This window comes from Oncorhynchus gorbuscha, linkage group LG19 (assembly GCF_021184085.1).
Source record: "Oncorhynchus gorbuscha isolate QuinsamMale2020 ecotype Even-year linkage group LG19, OgorEven_v1.0, whole genome shotgun sequence".
Taxonomy (NCBI): Eukaryota; Metazoa; Chordata; class Actinopteri; order Salmoniformes; family Salmonidae; genus Oncorhynchus; species Oncorhynchus gorbuscha.
In genome coordinates this window covers 24,717,692-24,731,957 of record NC_060191.1, presented here as the reverse complement: position 1 = coordinate 24,731,957, position 14,266 = coordinate 24,717,692, and the positions used below count along the sequence as shown (strand labels likewise).

Genomic DNA, 14,266 nt, shown 5'->3' with positions numbered 1-14,266 from the left:
AAGTCATTTGGAGCATCAAAACTGTTGCCAAGTCATATAAACTGACTAGTGCAGTGATCTGGGTTTGTTGTGGATCTCTTCCTTGTTCCAAGCCTGGCATTGTGCAGCATGAGACAGAACAGACCAGACAGGACAATCCCAGTGTTGGATGCTTTAAAAGTCCATATAAAGCTAACGTGGTGATGTGTGCTTAGTGTCTCTGTAGCAGGATGTTGGCATCTGCCTTGGTCTGCTTGAAGAAAGATTGCCAAAATGTATATTTTAAAGCCACAGTAAAACATTTTATGTAAAACTTTCAACACAATAAAACTTTAAGGATTTACTGGGCTGAATGGCTTATTTGGTTGTCTTATCACTGATTTTTATTTGATTATCCTCACAACAACGGAGGTTAAAGCTACTTTTTAAATTCACCCTGAAAATTGACATTAATAACAATATACACACATAATAGCATTATAATACTGTATATATTTTAAGCCCCTCAGTTTAGTGTGCATATTCTGCTGAATTCTAGAATGTAGGCCTTAGGACCAAGGGGTCCCTTATATCTTCTCTGTTAGGACATTCAGCACCAGGAAGGTGACACTTACAGGAGCCTGACTCATCACCATACTCAAATACCTATCACATAGTACCTTCAACATCAGGGCAGGAGTGCCTGGGTAATTGTCAAAATGTGTGCAACATTGTCACCTGCTGTTTAATTGCGAATATTGCAACAACCACATCTGATAATCTCAACAAAAGTTTGATGGTGTGTATTTTGTTGATATGAATAATGACACTAACGGAAATTCTAAACATATATTAATATTTCGTCATCACTAATTTCACCCACCATAACATCAAGAGAGCTCACCATGATATTATATTATATTATATCATCATGGTTTGATTTGTGCTACATATGGTAGCCGGCGGAGAGAAGAACTAGCGAATCTTCTTAAGTGAAAAGTGAGGTAGTGCTTCCTGTATACCCACGTGTTTTTACTAAGGAAGAATTTTGAGACATTTGCATCTTGGCTTTGTAGTTGATTTTTTATTTATTTTTTACTTTGAAAATTGTCAATATGTCATCGTTTAGAAAGGCATTGAAGTCCTAACAAAAAAAATCACAAAGAAAGATCCCAGGTAAGGATGAGAGTAAAAATAAAAAATTAACATTTTTAAGGATGAGAGTTGTTACGCTAGCTTTCCAGGAAGCAATGTTATTGTTATTTGTTCAGCTGGTGTGATTGGTGGTTGTTGACATGTAGCATTATGTTGCTAACGGCATTGAGCATTTGGTTCATTGTTGCCTACTGTAATAACTAACGTTAACTAATGTATCTGTTTCATTTTGTGCCACAGCCTGGTTTTCGAAAACATCTGGGACATCTTGAAAAGAAGGATTACAAACTTCGTGCAGAGAAAATCAATCTAATTCATGGATATTCTATTAACACTTATTCACGGGTGGATATAATTTGTGGAACGTTCCAACAGGAATCTGTTCCAAAAACTTCGTAAAGTACAAGGTTGCTAACAAACAGCGCGTACAAAGTAGCACGATCAATTCATCTAGCTAACTAGCTGCCGAATAGGCATCAACTCACCACGTAGTTTATTCTTAATGTTTGTTCATAGGCTACCAGAGTGAGGACAGACATTTTTCGGAATGAACGTGGTGAGTGAAAAAAATAATTAAATAGCCCGCTCCTTAACCGGTATCTTATTCGGCCGCTATACTACTTTATATGTGTTGCTTGTTGGCAACTTTGTTATTTACTAAGTTTTTGGAACAGATTCCTGATGGAACGTTCCCACAAATTATACCCACCCCTTATTCACCTTTGCTGAACTGTCACATGTGCTACACAGCTAACTATGTGTGGTCCATGTACAGATTTGATTTGGTTGCTGATGTTATACCCTTTTGTTTGGACATTTTCAGTGACTACCACAAGAAACCGAACACCCTTGCTGCTTTGCGTAAAAAAAAAGCCTTGGACAAGAACCCTGATGAGTTCTATTTCAAGATGGTCAGCTCTCAGCTTAAGGTAAATCATCATGTTGGTCTGGTCCCAGGTCTGTGCTGTCTTGTCAACTCCTCTGGTCATTGTCAAGCTAAACACAGTGGAGTAAGACCGCACAGGTCTGGGACCAGGTTATAGAAGAGTAGCCAGGTTCCCAGATCTTTTTGTGCACTTGCCAACTCTATTGCTCATTGTCAAGCGTGATAATCAGTTTGCATGATGGCACAAACAGACTGACACTCGGGCTAATACAAAAGCTAGCCTATATATGTTAATTTCATGTTTTACCATGTCCATATGTCCGCTTTGCTTTCATCCAAAACATGATATATTAATGGTTGTGCCATTTCTGCAGTCTGATAATAAAATCCCCTCTCATCTCTGATCCTCTTGTGTTTTGAAAGGACGGAGTGCATGTGTCGAATAAGGCTAAAGGAACAGAGGAGGAGAATACAGAGGAAGTTGATGAGGGCGCAGGATATCAGTTACGTGGAGATGAAGAGAGTGGCTGAGGGCAAGGTAAGCTCTCACTGTGGTGCCCTGTAAACTGGAATAAACGGTTCCTTACGTTCTTGAATGACCTCATTTCCTTTTAGCTGTATGAATAGATAAATGGGTGGGCTGTGAATATGTACAGTTTGAAATTGTGAGGGGAATGTATGCCAGTCGGCACCTTTTAAGAGCCTGTGAAAAGCAATTGAACAACAATTTATCCTGTGGGGTGCAACGTGCAGACTGTTGCTTTCATGTACTCACTCAGTTCAGTCACTGAAGTTGTCAATTGTGGTATACAGTGGTGTAAGTGCAGGCTTAAGTGTTTTGAATTGCCTTCAGAAAATTGAGAGGTTGAAATTGGAACTCCATCTCCTGGACGCTGACGGCAAACAGAAAAACGGGCACGCCCTCTACGTGGGCGCGAAGCGAAAAGGTAGAGGAATACATGAATACAAACACCAATGTATACACACACTGCGCAGTGTTATTTTGTAGTATTGCATTGGATATGTCATACAGAAGGCCATTAACTCCCACTTTTGTCATACGTACAGACATTCTTGTACACCAAGGAATTAGGGCCCATATTCATAAAGCGTCTAAGAATAGGAGAGCCGATCTAGGATCAGGTCCCCCTGTCCTTGTAATGTAATTCATTACAATGTAAAAAGCAAAACTGATCCTAGATCAGCACTCCCAATCTGAGACGCTTTATGAATAGTTAAAGGAAAAATGTCTGATCCAGAGGCTGTATCTCTGCCTACTTGAATGGCAAATATCTCAGATACACATGAAAACATGAAATGACCCCAGGAATCGATAAAACATCGCTCAGAGATGCACAAATATGTTAGAACGTTCAAAATGGGTGAATCTTTCTTTTAACTGAAGACTGTTTCTAAAGACCATCTGAAACTGACAGAGCCCTGATTTCTCCTGGTTTTGTGTCCCACTACAGTAGCAGACTTTGACCTGGCCAGCCACCTGGATACAGCCCCTGAACTGGTGGACAGAGTGTACAACTGGCCCACCCTCCATACGCCAGAGAGCAAGACCATCCAGGGCGCCGTGGAGCCTCTCAGTATAAAGGTCAGTCAGGACTGTCCCTGTATAGCCTGACAGCCACACTGTTCCTCAGCAATGGGTACATTTCTTTTTTAGCTCACCCAGGGCACCGGGGTGGGTAGAGTTTGCACATTTTAGACCATTCCAGTCTTTCATTTAAGGCCTTTGTTAGCATAAATTATGATGTTGTGTGGTTATTCAACTCTCTACAGAGTATTTCTCTGTTACATGTATTGATGTTTTTGTTTGTTTTCCTCTCTGCAGAAGTTGGCCAGACAGGAAGCACCAGTATAATATCTTGTCCCAGCGGATTGACTGGGAGAAGAAGTTTGTCATTGGTCAGAAGATCCAGACCCGCAAAGACCTACACGTGAGTAGGGGATGACCACAAGCCATAGAAGCTTAATGAGTCGTAATGCTTAAGACGGTGGTTGGGGAAGACATGGATTTCCCCATGATAATTGTATTGATGGGTTTTTTCTAGGCGTGTCACATGTTAGCAAAGGCAAAGGTACATTTCCCCCCTCTGGTGGACAAGTTGTGCTTAATTCTAGGCTTTTCAATAGGGTTCTGTTCTGATTCATCTGATTTCTATCCACTGTCCCAAAGGGTGCATCTACTTCTAGAAAGAACAGCCTGCTTGTTAACTATATAGGAGGTTTCTTTGATCCTCGTTGTGCTTGTGTGTGCCTCCCACAGAATACGATGACACACTAAACAGTAGAATGTTCAACAGTATTACCATCTCTATGGTGTCTCCTCTCTGTCCAGGATAAGAACGAGAAGGTGAAGGTGAGCAAAGAGACGGTCAATGCCTCTGCCGTCTACGAGTTTGAAGCTAAGAGGAAGCGATGAGAAAGGTAAACCTCTTTGAACAGGAAATGCATCATCAACCAGACAGTTCTGTGGCCTGTTATACAATCACCAGTCGGTCTCCATCGGACAGTAATGTGAACTTTGGTTTTCCTATTGCAATTCATGTGGATATGGACTAGTGAAATGGTCAGGGACTACCCTCTCAATTGTTGTTGGAGGCATAGATTGATCTCTATGGTTGCAGCAATGCAGAGTTTTTGCTCTTCCTCCCGGGGAAGGACTGCCCATTCCATGATCTCGCCATCACGGTTGACAACTCCATTGTGTCCTCCTCCCAGAGCGCTAGGAACCTTGGTGTGATCCTGGACAACACCCTGTCGTTCTCAACCAACATCAAGGCGGTGGCCCGTTCCTGTAGGTTCATGCTCTACAACATCCGCAGAGTACGACCCTGCCTCACACAGGAAGCGGCGCAGGTCCTAATCCAGGCACTTGTCATCTCCCGTCTGGATTACTGCAACTCGCTGTTGGCTGGGCTCCCTGCCTGTGCCATTAAACCCCTTCAACTCATCCAGAACGCCGCAGCCCGTCTGGTGTTCAACCTTCCCAAGTTCTCTCACGTCACCCCGCTCCTCCGTTCTCTCCACTGGCTTCCAGTTGAAGCTCGCATCCGCTACAAGACCATGGTGCTTGCCTACGGAGCTGTGAGAGGAACGGCACCTCAGTACCTCCAGGCTCTGATCATGCCCTACACCCAAACAAGGGCACTGCGTTCATCCACCTCTGGCCTGCTCGCCTCCCTACCACTGAGGAAGTACAGCTCCCGCTCAGCCCAGTCAAAACTGTTCGCTGCTCTGGCCCACCAATGGTGGAACAAACTCCCTCACGACGCCAGGACAGCGGAGTCAATCACCACCTTCCGGAGACACCTGAAACCCCACCTCTTTAAGGAATACCTAGGATAGGATAAGTATTCCCTCTTCCCCCCCTTTAAGATTTAGATGCACTATTGTAAAGTGACTGTTCCACTGGATGTCATAAGGTGAATGCACCAATTTGTAAGTCGCTCTGGATAAGAGCGTCTGCTAAATGACTTAAATGTAAATGTAAATGTACATATTTATCAAAGGATATAAATTAGATTTTTGTATGAATAAATTGTTTTGAGACCAATTTCTAAGCCTCAATCTTGTATATGTCTATGCCAAATGTCTTTTTTATAGGTTCATATGAGCATTTATCAATCTCATGCTGTTCAGTTATACTATCAGTAGATGGCACTAGTGTACTTGATCAATGTACAGGTAACTGCCAAAATAATGGAAACACTTGAGTAAATATAAAGGTTACGAAGTATATCGAAAGCTGGTGCTTACACACAGGTGTGGTTCCTGATTTTTATGAAGCAATTAACATCCCATCATTCTTAAGGTCGTCTATAGAAATACTTGGCACGCCATTATTCTGGGCATTATTTTGGCTACCATGGCTATGCCGCCATAGGATGACAATGCCCCCGTGCACAAGTGGTCACTGAATGGTTTGAAGAACATGAACACTATGTAACCCATATGCCATGTCCGGCTGTCACCCGTTCTCAACCCAATTGAACACTTATGGGAGATTCTGTAGCGGCACCTGAGACTGTGCTCTACACTACCATCACAAAACACAAAATTATAGAAATTTTTGTTGAAGAATGGTGTCGCATCCCTCCAATAGAATTCCAGGCTCTTGTAGAATCTATGACGGGGTGTACTGAAGCTGTTTGAGTTGATTTTATTTTTACAGGGACAGTGCACATTAAAAGTGCCAGTTTTAGCCAGCCGGCTAATTTTCAACCGCAGTCCCTAGGCAGGTTATTAAAAACAATTACAATATAGACAATAGCAACATAGGACAAGTAAGACGTAGAATACAGACAGAGCAACATAGGACAAGTAAGACGTAGAATACAGACAGAGCAACATAGGACAAGCAAGACATAGCATACAGACAGAGCAACAGGACAAGCAAGACATAGCAACAGGACAAGCAAGATATAGCATACAGACAGAGCAACAGGACGAGCAAGACATAGCATACAGACAGAGCAACAGGACGAGCAAGACCGCATACAGACAGAGCAACAGGACGAGCAAGACATAGCATACAGACAGAGCAACAGGACGAGCAAGACAGCATACAGACAGAGCAACAGGACGAGCAAGACATAGCATACAGACAGAGCAAACAGGACAAGCAAGACATAGCATACAGACAGAGCAAGACATAGCATACAGGACAAACAGGACAAGCAAGACATAGCATACAGACAGAGCAAACAGGACAAGCAAGACATAGCATACAGACAGAGCAAACAGGACAAGCAATATGTAGCATACAGACAGAGCAACATGGAACAAAAAGCAGCAAGACAAAATTCTTAAAAGCAGCAGTGTTTCCACGCCTCACAAGTTACAGACATGGAAAGCGGAAACGCACAGCTAGAGACCATATTCACAAATCTGATTGACCTTTAGCCATGTCTTCAAGCATTTTGTGAAAGTGTGATATGTGGTGCGGTTATGTGTGTCAGATGGCAATGTATTCCAGACATGGGAAGCTCTCACAGAGAAAACGGATTTACTAAAGGTGCTTTTCCTTAAGGGAACTATACATTCACCTCTCATGGCAGACCTTGTGGATCTGCTGTCATATGTTTGGGTTTTCTGTTTAACAAAAATACTGAGTGGAAGGGGAGCCAGGCCATTTAGGATCTTGAATACAAAACATGCATCGGTGTATTGCACAAGATTTTCCCAACTCAGGAGCTGATGCTTTCTGAGGATGTAACAGTGATGATGGCTATTGGTCTTCCTATCAGGCACTTTGAGAGCCAGTTTGTAGACAGACTGAATAGGTCTTAATGTTGTACAGCAAGCTTGGGCCCAACTAGTCAAGCAGTATGTTAAGTGGGGGAGTATCAGATTTGAAGTACAGTTTTGCGACCTTTAATCAAACAATTTTGTATAAATCGGAAATTAGCTAGGTTGAATTTGGTTATTTGAATGACCTTTTTCACATGCTTTTTAAAAGAGAGGTTTGAATCAAGTATGATGCCAAGGTACTTAAAATCAGATACCACCTGGAACTTCTCCCCTGACACATAGACATCTGGCTCAGTAGCATCTGTTTCCCTCTTTGTGAAGAACATGCAAGCTGTTTTTTTACATTGAGATGCAAACACGAGTCACTGAGCCACTTTGTAACCTGGACCATTACAGTAGTGATTTCTTGTGCAGCTTGTTTGCTCTTTCCATTCACATATATCACTGTATCATCTGCATACATTTGAACTTCAGACCCAGTACATACAGAAGGCAGATCATTGATGTACAGGCTGAACAGGAGGGGCCCCAGTATTGGCCCTTGGGGCACGCCCACATCATAGCTAAGAGTGGGCGACAGCTCATTGCTCACTCTGACACACCGAGTTCTGCCTTCAAGGTATGATTTTATCCATCTCAAGGCATCAGGGGAAAAGTTGAACTTGGACAATTTTGTGGTGATAATCTCATGGTTAACAGTATCAAAAGCCTTCCTTAGGTCCAGAAACACAGCCCCAACAACGCCCCCTTTGTCCATCTTGGACTTCACATTTTCCAGAAGAAAGCAGTTGGCTGTTTCTGTGGAGTGTTTCGCTCTGAAGCCAAATTGCATGGAGTGTAATGTGAAGGGGCTGTTGTTGAGGTGGGCAAACAGTTGTTCTGCTACACACTTTTCAATAACCTTTGACACCACAGGTAGTATACTAATGGGCCTGTAAATAATCACGTCAGCAGGGTCGCCCGACTTAAAGATGGACGTTATTATGGCCGACTTCCATACCCTTGGAAACACCCCGAGACCAATTGATGTGTTGGTGACCTTAGTAATGGGGCCAATGAGTGACTCGTTGTAGTTTTTAAGAAAGGTAGAGTCCAGTCCATACACATCTTTGGCTTTAGAGTTCTTTAGTGAGCTAATCACCTTGTTCACCTTTGACTCAGAAACTTCCCTTATGATGAAGACCGGTTGAGCATCATTTACTAGCACTTAGCCCAAGAAACCAGTGGAGGGGTTCTGTGTCAGTACCCTGACATTCAATAAAGTAGGAATTGAAGGCTATTGCTATTTCGACTGCATCCTGTGTTAGATTGTTATTCCGTTTTTAAACCTACGTCTGTCATGCTCTAATTTGGATTTTAGGGCTATTTTTAGAGCATAAAGCTCGTTCTTTCATCAATTTCCAGATTTCTCCATTTAGCCAAGGAAGAGTGCTCTTTTGGCCAGGTTTGGATTTGATTTTCTTTAGGAAACCATTTATTGTAGTCTGGATTGTAGATAGTCAGGTTTTTCTATCAGCTTCCACGTCTCTATAGGACAAGAGATCATTCCAGTTAATTCCCTTAATTGCGTTTTCAAAATAGCTTAATTCACTATTAGGTATTCTTAGTTGATCCGGCTTTCTAACAGTAGAGAGGTTAAACCTGCTCTTAGACAGCTTTCTGGCTATAAGTGTCAGATTATGATCAGACAGCCCAGTAACCATATTGAATGATTTAGTCACTCTCTCTGGTTTATTACTGAACACCAAATCAATCTGTGTTTTAGAGCAACAAGTCACCCTGGTTGGCCCTTTAACTAGCTGTGCAAGGTCAAAGGTATTAGTGATCCGTTTGAGGGTTTTCCTACAACTTGTCTTCATAATTAATGTTAAAATCTCCCATTTAAGATGACCTCTTTCCCAAAGTCACATTCCCTAAGCATGTTATTAAACTGATCAAAAAACACACTTTTGGTGGAAGGTGGCCTATACATTCCAATAAGGGTAAAAGACATTTGAGGAGACAGTGTAACATTCAGGCCAATATCACATGACCACTCAATTTGTTTACATCGGATATGTTCTTTAATGTAAATCATCACACCCCCTCTTCCTTCAATCCTGTCTCTCCTGAAAACATTGTAGCCAGGCACAATCAAAGCAGCATATGGAGAGTTTTTATAGAGCCATGTCTCTGAGAGGCGGAGGAAGTCAAGGTTGGAGTCTGTGATCGCGTATAGCGACTTGGGTATGTTTGAAGAGTCAAAATATATCCTGGAGTCGAGAGAAACCATGGGACCATAGCACCCTATTAAGACACTTTGTTTTGGTGTTTCCCTTATTTTGGTGGTTTTGAGGGTCTAGATGGACGATTTGAAGTAAGTACAGTTGTGCTTAACTTGCTTTCGCCGCTCAGGCCTGCTCAATTCAAGAACATTCTAGTGTAGTTAGCATTTTCTTTGCGTTGTTTAAAGACCAATTATGATCTACATAACATAAGACTAATCAGAATTGTCATTGATATACACTACCAGTTGAAAGTTTGGACACACTCAATACAGGGTTTTTTCTTTATTTTTAAAGTTTACTACATTGTAGAATAATAGTGACGACATAACTATGAAATAACACATATGGAATCATGTAGTAACCAAAAAAGTGTTAAACAAATCAAAATATATTTTAGTTTCTTCAAAGTAGCCACCCTTTACTTTGATGACAGCTTTGCACACTTGACATTCTCTCAACCAACTTCATGAGGTGGAATGCATTTCAATTAACAGGTGTTCCTTGTTAACTTGTGGAATTTCTTTCCTTAATGCGTTTAAGTCAATCAGTTGTGTTGTGACAAGGTAGGGGTGGTATACAGAAGATAGCCCTATTTGGAAAAAGACCCAAGTCCATGTTATGGCAAGAACAGATCAAATAGGCTAAGAGAAATGACAGTCCATCATTAGTTTAACCTCTTCAACCGTATGGGGGCGCTATGTCATTACTGGACAGAAAAACATGCCCGTTTTAAGCGCAATATTTTGTCACGAAAAGATGCTCGACTATGCATATAATTGGCAGCTTTGGAAAGAAAATACTCTGACGTTTCCAAAACTGCAAAGATATTATCTGTGAGTGCCCCAGAACTGATGCAACAGGCGAAACCAAGATGAAACTTCAAACAGGAAATGTGCAGGATTTTTGAGGCTCTGTTTTTCATTGTTTCCTTATATGGCTGTGAAAGCGCCACGAATTAGCCTGCCCTTTCTATCGTTTCTCCAAGTTGTCTGCAGCATTGTGACATATTTGTAGGCATATCATTGGAAGATTGGCCATAAGAGACTATATTTACCAGGGGTCTGCCCGGTGTCCTTTGTTGAAATTGTTGCGTAATCTCCAAGCTGCTCGCATTCATCCATGTGATTGAGACAGAGACTTCCAGGAATGATATATCATGAAGAGATATGTGAAAAACACCTTGAGGATTGATTCTAATAACGTTTACCATGTTTCAGTCGATATTATGGAGTTAATGTGGAAGAAAGTTTGTCGTTTGGATGAATGAATTTTTTTTTTTTTTTTTGGTAGCCAAACATGACGCAGAAAACGGACCGATTTCTCCTGCACAACTAATCTTTCAGGAAAACTGAACATTTGCTATCTAACTGAGTCTCCTCATTGAAAACATCAGAAGTTCTTCAAAGGTAAATGATTTATTGAATGTTTTTGCTGGTTTTTGTTAAAATGTTGCCTGCTAATGCTAACGCTAAATGCTAATGCTAAATGCTAGTTTGCTATGGTTGAGAAGCATATTTTTGAAAATCTGAGATGACAGTGTTGTTAACAAAAGGCTAAGCTTGAGAGCTAGCATATTGATTTCATTTCATTTGCGTTTTTCATGAATAGTTAACGTTGCGTTATGGTAATGGGCTTGAGGCTGTAGTCATGATCCCGGATCCCGGGTTGGCTTGACGCAAGAAGTTAAGAGGTTTAACATACATTTTCATTTAACATACATTTACATTTAAGTCATTTGGCAGACGCTCTTATCCAGAGCGACTTACAAATTTGTGCATTCACCTTATGACATCCAGTGGAACAGTCACTTTACAATAGTGCATCTAAATCTTAAGGGGGGTGAGAGGGATTACTTATCCTATCCTAGGTATTCCTTAAAGAGGTGGGGTTTCAGGTGTCTCCGGAAGGTGGTGATTGACTCCGCTGTCCTGGCGTCGTGAGGGAGTTTGTTCCACCATTGGGGGGCCAGAGCAGCGAACAGTTTTGACTGGGCTGAGCGGGAGCTGTACTTCCTCAGTGGTAGGGAGGCGAGCAGGCCAGAGCTGGATGAACGCAGTGCCCTTGTTTGGGTGTAGGGCCTGATCAGAGCCTGGAGGTACTGAGGTGCCGTTCCCCTCACAGCTCCGTAGGCAAGCACCATGGTCTTGTAGCGGATGCGAGCTTCAACTGGAAGCCAGTGGAGAGAACGGAGGAGCGGGGTGACGTGAGAGAACTTGGGAAGGTTGAACACCAGACGGGCTGCGGCGTTCTGGATGAGTTGAAGGGGTTTAATGGCACAGGCAGGGAGCCCAGCCAACAGCGAGTTGCAGTAATCCAGACGGGAGATGACAAGTGCCTGGATTAGGACGTTCATTCAAGTTTCTTCAAGTGCAGTCATAAAACCAATCAAGCGTTATGATGAAACTGGCTCTCATGAGGACCGCCACAGGAATGGAAAACCCAGAGTTACCTCTGCTGCAGAGGAGGATATTCATTAGAGTTAACAGCCTCAACTGAAATAAATGCTTCAGAGTTCAAGTAACAGACACATCTTAACATCAACTGTTCAGGGGAGACTGCATGAACCAGGCCTTCATGGTTGAATTGATGCAAAGAAACCACTACTAAAATACACCAATAAGAAGAAGAGACTTGCTTGGGCCAAGAAACACAAGCAATGGATATTAGACCAAATGAGATTTTTGGTTCCAACCGCAGTCTCTTTTTGAGATGTAGAGTAGCTGAACGGATGATCTCCGCATGTGTGAGGGTGCTTTGCTGGTGACACTGTCAGTTATTTATTCAGAATTCAAGGCACACTTAACCAGCATGGCTACCACAACATTCTGCAGCAATACGCCATCCCATCTGGTTTGCGCTTTGTGGGACTATCATTTGTTTTTCAATATGGACAGTGAGCCAACATACCTCCAGGCTGTGTAAGGGCTATTTGACCAAGAAGGAGTGATGGAGTACTGCATTAGATGACCTGGCCTCCACAATCACCTGACCTCAACCCAATTGAGATGGTTTGGAATGAGTTTGACCGCAGAGTGAAGGAAAAGCAGCCAACAAGTGCTCAGCATATGTGGGATCTCCTTCAAGACTGTTGGAAAAGCATTCCAGGGGAAGTTGGTTGAGAGAATGCCAAGAGTGCAAAGCTGTTATCAAGGCAAAGGGTGGCTACTTTGAAGAATCTCAAATATAAAATATATTTTGTCTTTGACAAGGCCATTCCAAGACATTTAAATGTTCCCCTTAAACCACTCGAGTGTTGCCTTGGCAGTATGTTTAGGGTCATTGTCCTGCTGGAAGGTGAACCTCCGTCCCAGTCTCAAATCTCTGGAAGACTGAAACCGGTTTCCCTCAAGAATTTCCCTGTATTTAGCACTATCCATCATTCCTTCAATTCTGACCAGTTTCCCAGTCCCTGCCGATGGGGGGGGAACATAAAAAAAACATTGTGTGTTCTCGGGGTGATGTGAGGTGTTGGCTTTGCGCCAGACATAACGTTTTCCTTGATGGCCAAAAAGCTAAATTTTAGTCTCATCTGACCAGAGTACCTTCTTCCATATGTTTGGGGAGTCTCCCACATGCCTTTTGGCAAACACCAAACGTGTTTGCTTATTTCTTTCTTTAAGCAATGGCTTTCTTCTGGCCACTCTTCCGTAAAGCCCAGCTCTGTGGAGTGTACAGCTTAAAGTGGTCCTATGGACAGAAACTCCAATCTCTGCTGTGGAGCTTTGCAGCTCCTTCAGGGTTGTCTTTGGTTTCTTTGTTATCTTTCTGATTAATGCCCTCCTTGCCTGGTGTGTGAGATTTGGTGGGCGGCCCTCTCTTGGCAGGTTTGTTGTGGTGCCATATCCTTTACATTTTTTTAATAATGGATTTAATGGTGCTCCGTGGGATGTTCAAAGTTTTGGATATTTTTTATAACCCAACCCTGATCTGTACTTCTCCACAACTTTGTCCCTGACCTGTTTTGGAGAGCTCCTTGGTCTTCATGGTGCCCCTTGCTTGGTGATGTTGCAGACTCTGGGGACTTTCAGAACAGGTGTGTGTGTGTGTGTGTGTGTGTGTGTGTGTGTGTGTGTGTGTGTGTGTGTGTGTGTGTGTGTGTGTGTGTGTGTGTGTGTGTGTGTGTGTGTGTGTGTGTGTGTGTGTGTGTGTGTGTTATTATTATTATATATGTATGTGTATATATATATAATATGTATATATATATAACACACAGTGGGGAGAAAAGTATTTGATACACTGCCGATTTTGCAGGTTTTCCTACTTACAAAGCATGTGGATGTCTGTAATTTTTCATAGGTACACTTCAACTGTGAGAGACGGAATCTAAAACAAAAATCCTGAAAATCACATTGTATGATTTTTAAGTAATTCATTTGCATTTTATTGCACGACATAAAAACCTGCAAAATCGGTAGTGTATCAAATACTTGTCTGCAACATCCTGTTGCTGCCTGCAACATCCTCCAGCATGACCGGTTTGGCGGTGGGTCATTCATGGTGTGGGGTAGCCTGACTGCCATTAGGTACCGAGATAAGATCCTCAGACCCCTTGTGAGACCATATGCTGGTGCGGTTGGCCCTGGGTTCCTCCTAATGCAAGACAATGCTAGACCTCATGTGGCTGTGTGTCAGCAGTTACTGCAAGAGGAAGGCATTGATGCTATGGACTGGCCCGCCCGTTCCCCAGACCTGAATCGAATTGAGCACATCTGGGACATCATGTCTCGCTCCATCC

At 42.5% G+C, this 14,266-nt stretch overlaps 1 pseudogene; it reads left to right on the top strand.

Moving 5' to 3' along the window:
- The first annotated feature begins 1,073 nt into the window (after window positions 1-1,073).
- LOC124004865 lies at window positions 1,074-4,772 on the top strand (annotated as a pseudogene).
- Window positions 4,773-14,266: the final 9,494 nt, after the last annotated feature.